The sequence below is a fragment of the Myotis davidii genome, unplaced genomic scaffold (assembly GCF_000327345.1).
Source record: "Myotis davidii unplaced genomic scaffold, ASM32734v1 scaffold274, whole genome shotgun sequence".
NCBI classification, from domain to species: domain Eukaryota; kingdom Metazoa; phylum Chordata; class Mammalia; order Chiroptera; family Vespertilionidae; genus Myotis; species Myotis davidii.
The window spans coordinates 2,930,242-2,947,319 of NW_006285613.1; positions in this window are offsets into that span (position 1 = coordinate 2,930,242).

Consider the following 17,078-nt stretch of genomic DNA (forward strand, 5'->3'; position numbering starts at 1 on the left):
TGACTGACAATACCAATTGATGGTGATCATTTAGGGAATCAAGAATCCTCTTACCTTGATAGTGAGGATATAAAATGGGTACAGTCACTTTTGAAAACAGATTGTCAATCTGTTAAAAAATTAAACATACCTTTGCCATATGACCCAGTAAATCTTTAAGTATATAACCAAGATAAATGGAAACCACATACTATGCAAATGTTCAAAGTATATTTTTTTCATGATAGAAAGAAATAGAAACAATCTAACTACCCAGCTACTGACTAAGATAAATTGCCTGAGATCACATACAGAATAAATGGTGATTTTGAGTCTTGAACCTTGGGAAGTTTCATTCTAGAATCCAAACACTTAACCACTATACTCTACTGTTTCTCATATCTGACCATTATATCTCTGTTAACCGTAATAAAAATATCTCTATTATTAGGAAGAAGGACAGCTACATGGGTAAAAATTAATCAGAAGGTACACTGAAACCCGAAAATCAAAGCATATTAAAGTGATATGATCAGCAAAGAGATACTAGAATTATCGTGGTATTTTACCATTACAAGTATGAAGAAAAATGATCAATGAAAACATAAAAAGATGCCCACTGAGGTCAATGACCAGGGGAACTTGAATCTCTCCTTAGAGCAAGACAAAGTAAATGTGGACTTTGAGGCAAAGATCCAAAAACAGTGTATGATGTATTTAAAAATATGTCTGGACTAAATTAGCTGGACCTTCAGCATTAGTTTAAGATAATTTAATTGTTGAGAGCATAACAATTAGTTCTTATTTTATAATTCATGTCCCCTTAAGTAGGTAAAGTCTTCAACATAAAAAGAATATTGAAGGAATCTAGAAAGTAGCATGTATCAGAGAAAGAGGGAGATTTATAAATTGTCCAAGTTGTGAAGTAGGGCTAACAGGATGCCTGTTGTCAGAGAACACAGTTACATCTACACAGCATTTACTCTCTTCTCCATTACTCCCCAAAGAGTTGACTGGCCTTTCCTTTTTCCTGGTTCAATAAAGAATGACTTCAAATGTCAGAGCTATTGCTTTGCCAACTGAGATGCAGAGCACATAGAATACAGAAAATCTTCACTGATATGCCTCATGCTTGCTAAATTGTTGCCTTAGGCTGTGACAGCATTACTCTGACTTAAGGCTGATGTCCCTGAACTTGTACTCACCTGCTTAAACTTCCCTACCTTGCACAGTAGTTCGGGCTTTGGCTGACATGTGCCACACACTTGTCCATGCCAAGTTCCCCAAATCAACATCTTTTGAGAGCTGTATTTGGCTCCTTTCATTTTCCTCTTGCTTTTAATAAAGTCAAAGATAGTTTGGACCACTTTAAAACAATTCAGTCTTTATAGTGTGTGACTTTAGACAATCCCATTTCTTCTCTTGTCAAAGAAATATGAGGTGTCTTTTGAGGCAATTTTATTTATGCTTCAACTTCCATTAGCATCTTAACTTCACTTAGCTGTAATTGTTTGATATGAGCAAATTTTTGGTTTTGATTGCTTACTTAAAATGAACGATTGATTTTATTGGCCCATCAAAAATGTAAGTTATTTGGTCAGGCATTCTCTTTTAGAGACAGAATATTTGATGGTGTTTCAATAAGTGGATTATAGGAAGCAGCAGTCCTGTCTTACATCCATCAATTTAGTCCAATACACACATTTCATGCCTCTGAAAATACAGGAAGAGGAGAGAGACAGAGAAATAGATGTGACATAAACAATGATTAAATGTATTAACATATTATGAGCACCGTTTCCTTTTATGGTATTAACCATTTGCCATCCAACAAAGTAGATGGTTAAAAACATTAAAGAAATATAATGAATTGTTGATATGAAACATTTTCACCCATATTAAATCTCTTGTATGAGTTTTGAAACGTATCTCCAGAGTTTATTTTAGACTGTTTCTATTATGTAATTTCTGCTGTTTTGTGCTTACGTAGCCTTGTCTTCATTGTATCTGATTTTTTCCTTGCCCTTGTATTGGCACAATTGTTTGAAAAAAAAAACAACAATTTTCCACTAGGAAGGATTTACATTTGCTTCTGCTGGGTCCCTAATAGCACTACCAATTGATATCATCTCAGTCCAATTTTAGACAATAAGATGGCTTGCCTAACCATCAGTAGGTGCTGGACTCCAAACCCCATTTCCCTAACCCTGAAAGTTATTCAAAAGTCCTATTCAGGCTCTTAGACTCTCAATTGTCTCCCCTGGAATTATACAATATGGTAATGAATCAATAGTCAGTATTTTAAGCTTTGTAGGCCATAACATCTCCGTTGTACCTACTTAACCCTACTGTGGCAGCATGAAAGTAACAATAGAAAATACATAAATGTGTGTGTATGTGGTCCAATTAAATGTTATGTACAAAAACAGGAGGTGGGCTGGATATGGCCTGTAGGTTGATAGTTTGCCAATCCTGTCATAAAGAAAAATGGCTCCATATGTCCACCTACCTCCAAAGCTTCCAAAGTATTTCAAATTTTATCACAGTAATTCTCTGCTATCTTGTTAGCTCACAAATACCTCCAAGCAGATGAGTTTTATACTTTTATCAATTATTGTAGTTGTCCTCAGTGGGAGAATTAGTCCAAAGTACCTAGCCCACCATTACCTGAAAGTCAAGTACCCTTAATAGGATTTTGGATCAAGAAAACTTCATAAAAGGAAAAACCATTAATTCTAAGAAAACTTAACATTTCTGTGGGTTAGAATTTAATTAAACACCTGTGTACTCTCAGGAGTATATGTTTATTAAAATATCTAAGGGCTTGAAGTTTTTCCACTAAGATTGGGAAAAAGACAAGGATATTCCCTCCTCAACATCATACTAAAAGTACTAGTTAATGCAGTAAGACAAGAAAAGGAAATAAACAGTACACAACTTGGGAAGTAAGATATAAGTGACTATCTATGTAGAATATCTGGAAAAACTACCACCAACAAAAAACCTTCCTGGGATGAAAAAGCAATTATGGCAAGGATGAAGGATACAAAGTTAATATACAAAAGTCAATTACTTTCTTATATATCAGCAATGAATAAGAATAAGTGGAATTTGAAATTTAAACACAAGGCCATTTATGCTAGCATCCAAAAGATTGAAATGCTTAGGCATAAAGCTAACAAAATGTGTATAAGATCTATATAAGCAAAACAAAAAAAAAAGACAAAACCTGATGAATTAAAGAAGAAATAAATAAATGGAAAGTTATTCCATTTTCATAGATAGGAAGATTCAATATTGCCAAGATGTCAGTTCTTCCCAACCTGATATATAGATTCAATGTAATATTAATCAAAATTCCAGCAAGTTATTTTGTGGATATCAACAAACTGATTCTAAAGTTATATGGGGAGATAAAGACCCAAAATAGCCAACACAACATTGATTGAGAAGAACAAAGTTGGAGGATTGATGCTACCTAAATTCAAAACTTACTATAGAGCTACGATAACAAAGGCAGTGAGGTATTGGTGAAAGAATAGACAAATAGATGAATGGAACAGGAGGAAGAGCACAGAAATAGACCCACATAAATACAATCAGTTAATTTTGGACAAAGGAGTAAAGAAACAATGGGGGAAAGACAGTATTTTCTACAAATGGCCCTGGAATAACTGAATATCCACACACACCCACAAAAAAAAGGCTTCCCAGCTGGTGTGTCTCAGTTGTTGAGTGTCGACCTATGAACCATGAGGTAGTAGATGGATTCCTGGTTAAGGTACATGCCTGGGTTGCAGGCTTGATCCCCAGTGTGGGGTGTGTAGGAGGCAGCTGATCAATGGTTCTCTCTCATCATCAATGTTTCTAACTCTCCCTCTCCCTTCCACTCTGAAATCAATAAAAAAGTATTTTTAAAAGAACTAAAAAGCTAGACACATATTTATAGCCTTCACAAAAATTAACCCAAAATGGATCACAGACCTAAATGCAAAATGCAAAATGCAAAACTATAATATTCCTAGAAGATACCATAGGAGAAAACCTAGATGACCTCAGGTAGGGCAATGACTTTTTATATACAACATCAAAGGCCCAATCCATAAAAGAAATAATTGATAATTTGGACTTCATTAACATTAAAAACGTCTGCTCTGTAAAAGACAATGCCAAGAGAAAGAGAAAAGAAGCCACAGGCTAGGAGAAATATTTGCAAAAGACATGTGATATTGGACTTTTACCCAAAATACACAAAGAACCCTTAAAACTCGTTTTAAAAAAACCAAAAAAAACTAATATAAAAATGGGCCAAACACCATTAACATATACCTCACCAAAGAAGGTATACAGATAGAAAATAAGCATATGAAAAGAGTCTCTACATCATATATAATCAAGGCAATGCAAAGTAAAACAACAATGAGATACCACTGCACACATTAAAATGGCCAAAATCCAGAACACTGACAACACTGTATACTGGCAAAGATATGGAGCAAAAGGAACTCTTATTCATTGCTTCCACTTTGGAAGACAGTTTGCAGGTACTTCCAAAACTGAACATGCATTTACTGTATCCCTCCAGCAATCATGCTCCTTGGTATTTACTCAAAGATGTTGAAAACTTATATTCACACAAAACCCCATACACAGATGTTTATAGAAGCTTTAATCGTTATTACCAAAACTTGAAAACAACCAAGCTATCCTTCAGTAGGTAAATGGATAAACTGTGGTACATCCAGAAAATGGGATAGTATTCAGCACTAAAAGGAAAATATCAAGCTATGAAATCATGTAGAGGAAAGTTAAATGCATATTACTATGTGAAGAAGCCAACCTGAAAAGGCTACTTACTGTATGGTTCCAACTATATAACATTCTAGAAAGGGAAAAACTATGGAGACAGTAAAATCTTCGGGGGTTGGCGGGGGGTGGAGATGAAAAGGCAGAGCACAGAGGACTTCTAGGGCACTGGAAATACTATGTATAATACTATATGATGGATACATTTCTTCAGACCCATCTACACTAATAAAAGAGAAACGTGCAAATTAACCATCACTCCATCACTCCACTGCTCTGCTACACCCACCAGCCAATCAGAGCAACTATGCAAATTAACCCAACAAAGATGGCGGTTAATTTGCATACACAGGCGTGGAGCAAAGCCTGAAGACGACTGAAGATGGTGGTGGCCACGGAGCTGGAGCGAGCAGGAGGCTTGGGTTGTTCCCGGAGACAGAGGAAGCCAAGCTTCCAGCTCACCCTGGGCTCCACTCAAGGAGGGGCTGGGGATCCAGTTAAGGAGCTGGGGAAAAAAAAGGAAGGGCTGGGAGCAGCTGGAGTGGAGAAGCCAAGCCTCACTGCTGCGGCCGGACCAAAGGCCTGGGTCCTGGTTGCCAGAGGAAAACTGGTGCCGGCAGCCAGGGGAAGGAAGGCCTATTATGTGAATCTTCGTGCAACGGGCCACTAGTATAATATACAATGCCAAGATTGAGCTCTATTATAAACTATGAACTTTGAGTGTTATAATGCTTATCAATTGTAGCAAATGTACCTATTTGGTGGGGATATTGATAATGGGGGAGGCTATACAAGTGTGGGGTGCAGGAGATATATGGGAAATCTCTACATCGTCTTCTTAATTTTTGTGAGTCTAAAATTGATCTAAAAATTATTTTAAGGAATAAAAAAATACAAATAAGAAATCAGTGGAAAAAATCTCTAAGGAGCTCTTTTCCCTCTGGGGTTCATTATTAAAAGCCTAGAAATTACCTTCAATGTCCATGCGCATGAAATATTAAATATTTATCATACAATTTTATCTTTTTCCACTTGATTAACCCGAGACTACAAACTAGAATTATTCTCATTTCATGATCCAAAGCAAGACATAATGGGGACAATCCTGCTCTTTGAGAAAGGCCTCCCAACACATTTTCCTCTATTTACATTTGTTACACTCTATAGAATTTTCACGTATGAATTGTGTGGCATGTTGTAAGCACTCCTTAAGGACTGAACAGATTTCTCAACCAACTTACCTCTGCATAAATAGCTGGTAATTCAAGATTCTTTTAAAATCTTTAATAGTCATTGCGGCATGCTTCAGTTGGCACTACAACTCTCCCAAAATTTAATCGTCTTATCTATTTTATTGTAGTCATTTTCACATGCCAAAAACCTTAACAACAGTTCTGTTCAAGACATAGTTTTCAGAAATATTGAACATATTGTTTTTAATGCTGCCATTTTTATATCTCAAATTAATGGCCAGTTATTTGAGTCTATGGGATTTAAGGATAAGAGCCACTCTATTAGATTATTTTCCCTGAGCTATTACTTCCAATGTAAAGGATTTACTGTGCATACAATTCTTAATTTGACCTTTCTTTTGAAGTGCCTATATCCATTTGGGGAGTTTAATCAAAGGTGTACAGGTTTATCCTTAATCGGTATCTGCTTCAAGGATTAGTTTGACTTGGACCTAGACTTTCAAAGTCTCTCATAAGTGTATCCCTTACTGTTTATCCTCCCAAAGCGTTCTTGTAGTATCCTTGATCTCGAATTCTCTTCTTTTGTCTTTTTTAACTCATTTTTTTCTTGTCAAACATTGTCTAAAATAACTAACCCTTGCTTCATTCTGCATTCCTATCTCTTCCTTTCTGAAACCAAGTTCCTTAGGTATGTGAACTGCCTTCCAGTATATAACAGAAGACAATGTTTAGCAAATATTTTGTCAATACACCCTCACCTTTTCAGTCTCAGGTAGTAATTTTCTCTTCCAAGGATTGCTGGGCTTTAAAGCTAATGTCATTTATCAGAATGAGTTGTTTTTGTTTGTTTGTTTTTTTGTTATGGCAGTGATCTACTTCTGGTACAGTCAGGAGAGGCTGGCGTATGCTATAAAGAGCAAACAGCCTGCATTCTCAGTGACTTAAAAAGAACAAGGTGCATTTCTTGTTCTCACTATTTGCCCATTTGGGGTTCCCAAGGGTCTCTGCTTCACGTCATTTCTATTCAAGGGTTCAGGGTGATGGAACCTACACCATCTTTATTGTCCTTGATAGCTGCAGCAGGAGAAGGGAAAACACAGAGAACTGAACCACAGGGTGACACATATCAATCACTTCTACCTACATTTCATTGTCTGAAGCAAATGGCTATATTTTAGAAAGTAAGAAAGTGCTCTTGTGGCCATGAAGGGTAGGAGAAAGAGACATAGAGAGCATCACTAGTATCTGTCAGAGAGGAGAGGTCCTTAGAGATCATCTAATTGAATTTAATCATTTAACAATTCAATCAAGACCCATAAAAAAAGAAACTGCCTCACACAGATAATACTTGTTAGAACCTGGACTAGAAATAATGTTCTGAATCCTATTCCCATGTTTCCACTATGTGGGTTTTTTTTTTTTTCAGCTGATTCGTACCAGGATTTCATAGGCTGCAATAACTTAGGATCTCGATAACTGATATTTCATGCACAGCTAACGTATGAAAATAAGTTAAAATTAATAGATAGCACATATAAGTTTACAAATTTATACATCACTGACAAAATTGAGTTATATCATTATATATCAATGACATTAAGTTAGTCTTGCAACATAATAGTGGCTGAAAGTTTATTTTCTATCAGTAGCCAATGATATACTCCAAATAAGAAATCTTTATAAGTAGCCTGGTATGTGTAGCTCAATGGTTGAGTGTTGACCTATGAACCAGGAGGTCACAGTTCGATTCCCATAAGGGCACATGCTGGGGTTGTGGGCTCAATCCCCAGTAAGTGCAGGCAGGAGACAGCCAATCAATGATTCTCTCTCATCATTGATCTTTCTCTCTCTCTCTCCTTCTCCCTTCCTCTTTGAAATCAATAAAAAATATATATATTTTAAAAAATCTTTATAAATAGAATACAGCTTATGACATTGAAGACTTTCTTATTTAGAGAAAATATAAAATATTCAACCAAATTAACCTTTTGGAATTAGCTAAAAAAAAAAATTAAAACTGGAACTGCCTTATGACCCAGCAATTTCATTTCTGGGGATTTATTTGAAGAAACCTGAAACACTAATTCAAAAAATATATATGCACCTGTATGTTCATTGCAGTGTTACTTACAATAGCCAAGATTTGAAGCAGCCCAAGTGTCCTTCAGTAGATGAATGGATAAAAAAGCTTTGGTACATTTAGACAATGGGATACTATTCAGCCATAAAAACGAAGGAATTTTTACCCTTTGTGACAGCATGGATAGACCTGGAGAGAATTACGCTCAGTGAAAAAAGCCAGTCAGAGAAAGAAAAGTACCATATGCTTTTACTCATGTGTGGAATCTAATGAACAAAATGAACTAACAAGCAAAATAGAGACAGATTCATAGAGAGCAGGCTGATAGCTGTGTTTTTGGGGGGGTGGAGGGGGGCTGGGTAAAGAGGGTGGAAGGATTGAGCAAAAAAGAAAGAAAGAACTTATGGGCACAGACAATAGTGTGGCGATTGCCAGGGAGAGGGTGGCTGGGAGAAGGTGGAAGAGGGTATAAAGGAGATAAGTGGTGATGGACGGAGACCTGACTTGGGGTGGTAAACACAATATAATGTACAGATGATGTTTTGTAGAATTGTACACCTGAAACCTGTATAACTTTTGTTAACCAGTGTTATCCCAATAGATTGTATTAAAAAATAAAAATAAACTTCTGAAAGAAAAAGCTAAAATGTCTTTATATTAACGACATGCAACATATTCTAAAATATTTTTATTTAAAGGCTTTTGTTCCTATATATATTCAACCATTATGAATGGTATATTTCTATAGTAGCATAACAATAAGGTATATCAGAATTGGAAAATCAATATTTACTTATTATTATACTCAACTGATCAGGCTGGAGCCATTATCTGTCCTTGATAAAGAAGCTGCCTTATTGCACCTACTGCTGAGGTAGTTTTATATTGTCTGACCTTCTCACAATTCACAGCAGATTGGATAGATTCATATTGGGCAGTGGCCAAAATGTAGCCAACCGTAGGCTTGTTACCAACCTATGACACAATCTGGTTAAAACATAAAAACAAAGTATGACTTTGTCTTCTCAGATTCATCAGTGAAGTATTTATGTGAAATCATAAGAATGTAGTGGTTACCTAACTGGGGGAATGAAGTTGAAAGTGTGCTGACTAAACCCATGTGAGAAAGGCAAATTTATGAAAGAACAATTTAAAAAAAGTCAATAGAGAATATGGATGTCAAGCAAAAGGGAATATTGTAAAGCAGTATTAAATAAGAATGCATAAGGGAAAGAAAAGGGGAGTGAAAGCCATAATCTCAGTCATAGCTACATTGCTTTCCTGACAAAATTTTAGTTGTAGTCTCCCTGTCATAAACTCTTTGGTTTTGAGATCATCTGAATTATTCTCTGGTCCTTGGATTATAAAACTGAACTAAAGCAATATCACATTTTTAAAGATTTTCTGCTACTGAATACAAAAAACAAACACACAAACAGAATATTAAAAGGAGAAAATAGAAAATACAAGCTTGACTTTGAGAAAACATACTTTAAATTTCATTTGGGTATCTATGTTGTCATCATGGAAATAAATGTTCCCACTTAAACATGGTTTTAATTTTAGGCACTCTAGTATAAAGGTGTTAATTACTGTTGTGCCTTTTTTATGATTCATTTATTAAAATATTACTACTTTCTGCACAGACTCGAGAATTCTTTTCACTTTGATAACATATATTACTTTTTTAGGATAATTACTGAGCATCAAGCTCATTGAAACTTGTTTAAAATTGCTAATGGCTTTTCTAAATGTAATTGCATTTTAGAATTGAAATGCCCTTATGGACACATTACATTTACTGATCATTTGAACTCACCTCACAGCAGTTAAATAAAACAGATTCTATTATGCAGATTAATAAGCGTGTGACTAACATCTGTGTATTGTACTTATAATAATGGACTATACTTAGGATCATCTATAATCACAAATCAGTTTGTTACTGTCACTGTTTTTTTTTTTGTAAGAGTTATATTGAACATAAAAGTACCCCATTTAACATGTATAATTCAATGTCTTTTAGTATATTCACAGTTTTTTAAATCTTTGTTGTTGAAAATATTATATATGTCCTCTTTTTTCCCCATTGACCTCTTCCAGCCCACCCCTGCCCCTCGCCCCAGACCTTCACCACCCTATTGTTTGTGTCCATGGGTTATGCATATATGAGATCACTGGTTGATCTCTTCCCACCCACACACACACCCTCGCCTTCCCTCTGAGATTTGATAGTCTGTTCCATGTTTCTATGTCTCTGGATCTATTTTGTTAACCATCACTACAATTGGTTATACAATATTTTCATTTTACCCTTCAGCCATCACTCCCCATTTCCATATCCCTCCATCCCTAGGCAACAGCTCATTTATTTTCTTTCTCTAAAGACTTCTCTATTCCAGACATTTCAATGTGTGGTTTTTTGTGATTGGCTTCTTTCACTTAGCAGACGGTTTTCAAACTTCATCTACATATAATGTGTCATTACTTCAGTCCTTGTTAAGGCTAAGTAATATTCCATTGTATGGATTTAACCATATTTTATTTATCTTGTCATTAGTTGACTAAAATATGGTTTTGACCTTTTGGCTATTATGAATAATGCTGCTATGAATATTTGTGCACAGTTTTTGTGTAGACATTTTTTTTCATTTCTCTTGGGAATGTGTGATTGCTGTCTCATAGGATAACTGTATATTTAATAATTTTAGGAACTTCCAGACTTTTCCAGAGTAGCTATATCTATTTATACTATTATCAGGAGTTCCAACTACTCTTTATCTCCCCAACACTTACTATAAGTGTTTTTTACTATAGCTATCATCAGGGGTCCTCAAACTACGGCCTGCAGGCCACATGCAAATACAAATATTGTATTTGTTCCCGTTTTGTTTTTTTTTTACTTCAAAATAAGATATGTGCAGTGTGCATAGGAATTTGTTCATAGGTTTTTTTTTTAAACTATAGTCCGGCCCTCCAACGGTCTGAGGGACAGTGAACTGGCCCCCTGTTTAAAAAGTTTGAGGACCCCTGGCTATCATAGTGGGTGTGAAGTAGTATTTCATTGTGCTTCTGATGTGCATTTTCCTGATGATTAATGATGTTGAACAACTTTTTATATGCTTATTGGCTATATATCTTCTTTAGAGAAATGTCTATTCAGATTACTTCCCATTTTTAAATTGGGCTGTCTTTTTATCATTGAGTTATGAGTCCTTTATATATTCTAAATACAAGTTTTTTATTAGATCTATGATTTTCAGATATTTTCTCCCATTCTGGGAATTGTCTTTTCACTTTCTTGATGATATCTATTGAAGTATAAATAAATTAGATTTTGATGAAATATAATTTAATTTTTCTTTGGTTATTATTTCTGCTGTCTTTTAAATAAATTGTCTTATATGAACAGCGAAACTAATATTTTTCCCCATGGATATATACACACAATCATAATATTTGCCTCTCTAATCCCTAAATAGTTAAATCTATAAGTGTATATTTACTATTTTTTTGAAGACAAGTTGTTTTTACCTTGGAATAAAATTATGTGGCAATGGTAATTTTTTTTTCTTAGACACATGGAGGGGCTCAAGTGCTATTTTTCTTATATTAAACTTGGCTTTATGTGTATGTAAACCCAACTTACATTTTAATTATTATAGGCCTAATTTAGGTGTGTGTTGTCTTTTTTTTTTTTTTTTTGTAATCCATGGTTACTGTTAGAAATTCTTTGTTGCTTTTGTCACCTTTAAAATCTGTTTAATAAATGCTAATGCTTTACAGAAACAAATGGCCAAACAAATGAGATGTAAATTTAAGTGCATGATTGTGGAGGCCATGAATACGCACCAGCTAGATATCCAGCTGTGGGAGCATAGTTGAGTGATAGCCCCAGCTGCTGTGTGTCCAGATTCACAACCATGTTAATGCCAAGACCACACTTTCCCTGTACTGTTCATGCCTTCACTGAACATGGCAGTGTTTTTATTTCAGGCCTATTTCTGTATGAAATGGGATTCCATTAATGGGCAATTTAGCTTGTAGACACCTGATAAAAATTGTCTTATAGCTGCTCTCTGAGACGCTTTATCAAATGCTACTTTCTTCCACTCTCCTCTCATAAGTATCACAGTCTGAAGCCTCTCTCTGACTACCTGTTTCACAGTGTGTAGCCTCTTTCTGCCTACCCCTGCTTTCTCCCAATTTATCCTTCCCAAAATCCAATAATTTCATTTTACATTTAATTGCATTGTGGAATGTGTTTCTCGGAGGACTTAAACTAACACAATAATGTTATGTAGATTCCTGTAAATTACAAATATAAATCTCAGCTATGAAGTAGATATCCTTAATGGGCCAGAGGGTCAGAGTCACTATTTGAATGCCCAGTGGAGATTTAGATAAGATTAGTCTCCAAGGAGAGAGATTGTGGAGCACACATTCACGCATATCCACAGCACAGGGATCAATGATTCTACAGGGAAAACAATAAAAGAGGAGAGGGATTAGCCAGTTTAGAGGAAACAAGAATATGCTCCAATATATAACAAAGAAAGTTAGAGCTAAAGCCACTGAGGAGAGAATAGTTATCACTAGCCATTATGAATATAAGAAAATGTAAGGGACTGACTACTATGGTACTTGAGGGATATTGAATGTCTTGTTACTTTGCCAAAATAATATCTCACCCCTCAGGGATCCACATAAACAATATTTAGATGGGTGGCTTCTCACTGTGAGAGGGAAAATAAAATGATTCACCTGATCCAGAATGAAAGGAGGATGGTATGTTGACTTTCTATTGTAGAAAAAACAACATAGGATTCTGGTTAAGGGAATAAACTCTGAGGTCATATGTGGACTCAAGACCTGGTCCAGCTGCTCAAAAGATTTAGCTGAAATCCAGATTTATCATTATATAATGAGGCCATTTCTATCTACTTTATTAAAATATTGTAAAAAAAATGAGATGACACATGCAAAACAAAGGACACATGCCAAGTCCTCAAACAATAATAAATTTAAAATAAAAGAAAGGGTTTTATCAGTTTAAAAAATGGCTCTACAAAAGCAAATAGTGAAGAATAAAGCAAACTAGTAAACTAGTTTGTGTTCAAGACATGTTTTAATGTGCCCAGAGCCCTTCAGAAACACTCAGAGAATTAAAGAAACTTGCTGACCATTAGCTGACTACTAAAGTAACTGAAAAGAGATTTCAGTGACTACTCTTTAAGAAGATATAGAATTTATCAACTTTGTTTAGAAAAGTTGATAAATTCTATCAACTACCACAACTAGCAGCACCAACAACAAACCCTGGGAAAGAAGGAGAATCTGATTTTCAGGTTTACCATAGTATATAAAATATATTGTATATATGTACTATATTTTATATATGTAGTGATATATAATATCTCTATATATAAAAGCCTAAGTGACTGTTACAACCGGTCAACCACTCTACTGGTCGACCGGTGGCTATGACGTGCACTGACCATCAGAGGGCGGACACTCAAGGCAGGAGCTGCCTCCTGGTGGTAAGTGCGCTCCTACAGCCAACCTCCCACAGTCCTACCCCTCAGCCGGCCAGTCCCAGTTGGCCCCAATAGGGACTGGGCAAGAAGGCCCTGATCAGCCCCAATCTCGAGCCAGGCCAAGGGACTCCACCCATACACGAATTCACACACCGGGCCTCTAGTATTATATATACATATATATCAGGTGTACCAGTTAATAATGTGAATTTTTTTAATAGATGGGAAGTTGGTGCTGGCAGCTGAGGGAAGGAAGGCCTAATCTTGCATGAATTTCATGCACTGGGCCTCTAGTACATATATAATTGTATATTATATGTGCATATATAATATGTAGAGTATATATGCAGTTATATACATACTAGAGGCCCAATGCACGAAATTCATGTGTGTGGGGAGTCCCTCAGCCCAGCCTGTGCCCTCTTACAATCTGGGACCCCTTGCTTCAAACCACCCACCTGCTCACTCCTTACTGCTTGTCTCACCACTCCTTAGCGCTGCTGCTGTGGCAGGAGAGGCTCTCGCCACCACCGCTGTGCTCGAGCCTGGCTTCTGGCTAAGTGGCGCCCAGCTGTGGGAGCACACTGACCACCAGGGGGCAGCTCCTGCATTGAGCGTCTTCCCCCTGGTGGTCAGTGCGCGTCATAGCAACTGGTCATTCTGATCATTCTGCCGTAATGGTCGCTGGGCTTTTATTATATAGATATATTATATATAAAATATGAAATTATATGTAGAATAATCAATCACATGAGATAAGAAGAAAACAAATAGTAAAACAGCAGAGGTAAGTCCCATTTTACCAGTAATAACATTTAATTTAAATGAAATAAAACTCTAATTAGAAGTAAGAGACGTGCAGATTGAAAAAAAACTAAATAATTTAACTACATGCTCTCTGCAAATGACTTACTTTAGATTCAAATACATAAATATGTTCAAAGGAAAAGAATAAAAAATGATATGCTATAAAACCAGTAACCAAAATATACTGTAAGAGAAAAATTGTTATTCAAGAAAAATAAGCACATTTTATAATGATAAATGAGTAAACCCATCAAGAAAATATAACACTGATAACACTAACAACAGAGCCTCCAAATACATGAAGCAGAAGCCAATAGAATAAAAGGTAGTAATAGACAATTCAAAATTTATAGTTGAAGTCTTCAATTCCAAGCTACAGTAATAAATAGACCAACTATAAAGCTTCAATACTTCACTTTCGTTAATGGACAACTAGACAGAGACCAGCTAGGAAATAGAAGAATGTAAAACTTTATAAGCCAACTAGATTTAACTGTCACCTATTGAACACTCCACCCGACACCAAAATGTACATTCTTCTCAAGTGCACATGGAATATACTCCAGGAAAGACCACATACTGGGTGATAAAACTAGTCTCAATATAATTTTAAAAGACTGAAGTCATACGAAGCATGTTGTCTGATGAATGGAAGTAAGTTAGAAATTAATTCCAGAAGGAAATTTGGGAAATTGACAAATATGTGCAAAGTGATGCATACCTAAATAAACAATAAGTCAAAGAAGAAATAAAAAGGGAGTTATAACTATTTTGAGAATAGAAACAGAAATACAACATGCTACAACTATTATGAAATTCAGTTAAATTAGTACTTAGAGGGTAATTTATACCTTTAAAAGCCTATATTAAATAAGAAGAATCTCAAATCAATAACCTAAGTTCACACCTTAAGAAACTAATAAAAGAAAAAGAACCAAACACAAAGTAAGCAAAAAGAAGTGAATGACAATGATTAATGTATAAATAAATGAAATAGAGAATAGTAAACAATAGCAAAAATCAACAAAACTAGAAGTTGGTTCTTTGAAAAGTTCAACAAAATAGCTCACCCTTAGCTAGACTGACCAAAAGAAAAACTACAAAAGACTCAAATTATTAAAATTTGGAATGAAAGGTAATGCAATATTATCAATCTTACAAAAAAAGAATTATTATAGAACACTATGAATGATGATGTCAAAAATTACATAACCATATGAATAGATATATCCATAGAAGGACACACATTTCTGAAATTAACTCAGGAAGAAATTGAAAATCTGAATATACTGGTACCAAGTAAAGAGATTGAATTAGTAATCGAAACACTTCTGACAGAAAAGTCTAGGGCCAAGTACATTCACTGGCAAATTCTACCAAATGTTTTAAAAAGAATTAGCACCAATACTTCTCAAACTCTTCAAAAAACAAGGAAGTGAACATAACCCAATTCATTCTATGAGACCAGTGTTACCTGATAACAAGATCCAATAAAACCATTACAAGAAATCAAAACTATAGACACCAAATACCTCACCAAAATTCTACCAAATCCAGCACCATATTAAAGGATTATATAACATGATCAGTTGCAGTTTATCTCAAGAATGTAAGAGTTTCAACATGAAAAAATCAGTCACTTTATAAATCATAACATATATGATTTTAGTAGGCCTAGAAAAAAATGGATTTGACAAAATCCACTTTTATGAAAAAAATCAATCAACAAATTGTACTATATTTAACCCGATAAAGGGCATCTATGAATAATGCACAGCTAACATCATACTTAATGGTGAAAGAAAATATGCTTTCTTTCTAAGATTCAGGAATAAGATAAAAATGTCCACTCTCACCTCCATGATTCAATATTGTACTGGATGCTCTAGAAAAAGAAATTAGTGAGGGGAAAAGCAGTAATACCTCATGTCAAGTCTCCTATCACCATTTATCCCATCTACACCTCTCCTACTTACCCCCACCTCCGCTGCTGTTGTCTATGCATACTATTCTCTACATCCATCCATGCTGTCACAATGGGTAAGACTTCCTTCCTTTTTATAGCTGAGTAGTATTCCATTGTGAAATGTACCACATCTTTTTTATTCATTAATCTACTGATGGGCACTTGAACTTCTTCTAAATATTAGCTATTTTAACACACAATACAATATATAGATGATGTATTATAGAATTGTACACCTAAACCTATATATTTTTATTAACCCATGTCACATCAATAAATTCAATATATTTTAATAAAATGAACAAAGAAAATGCAATAGTAACATCCAGATTGGAAATAAGTAAAATTATATCTGTATATGACGATATCTTACATATAGAAAATCCTAAGAATCCACAAGAAGATTAAAGGTAATACTCAAGCTCATCAGGTTTGAAGGATACACAATCAATATATAAAACTCTGTTTTATTTCCATATACCAGAAATGCACAATGCAAGAATAAAATTATGAAACAATCACATTTACAATGGAATCAAAATGAATAAAATATACTTAGAAATAAATTGAACAACCAACGGCATATTTCACAGATATAGAACAGACTCTCCAAAAATATATGGAATAAAAAAAGACCTCGAATAGCCACAGCAATCCTGAGAAAGAAGAACAAAGTTGGAGGGATCACAATACCAGATATCAAGCTATAT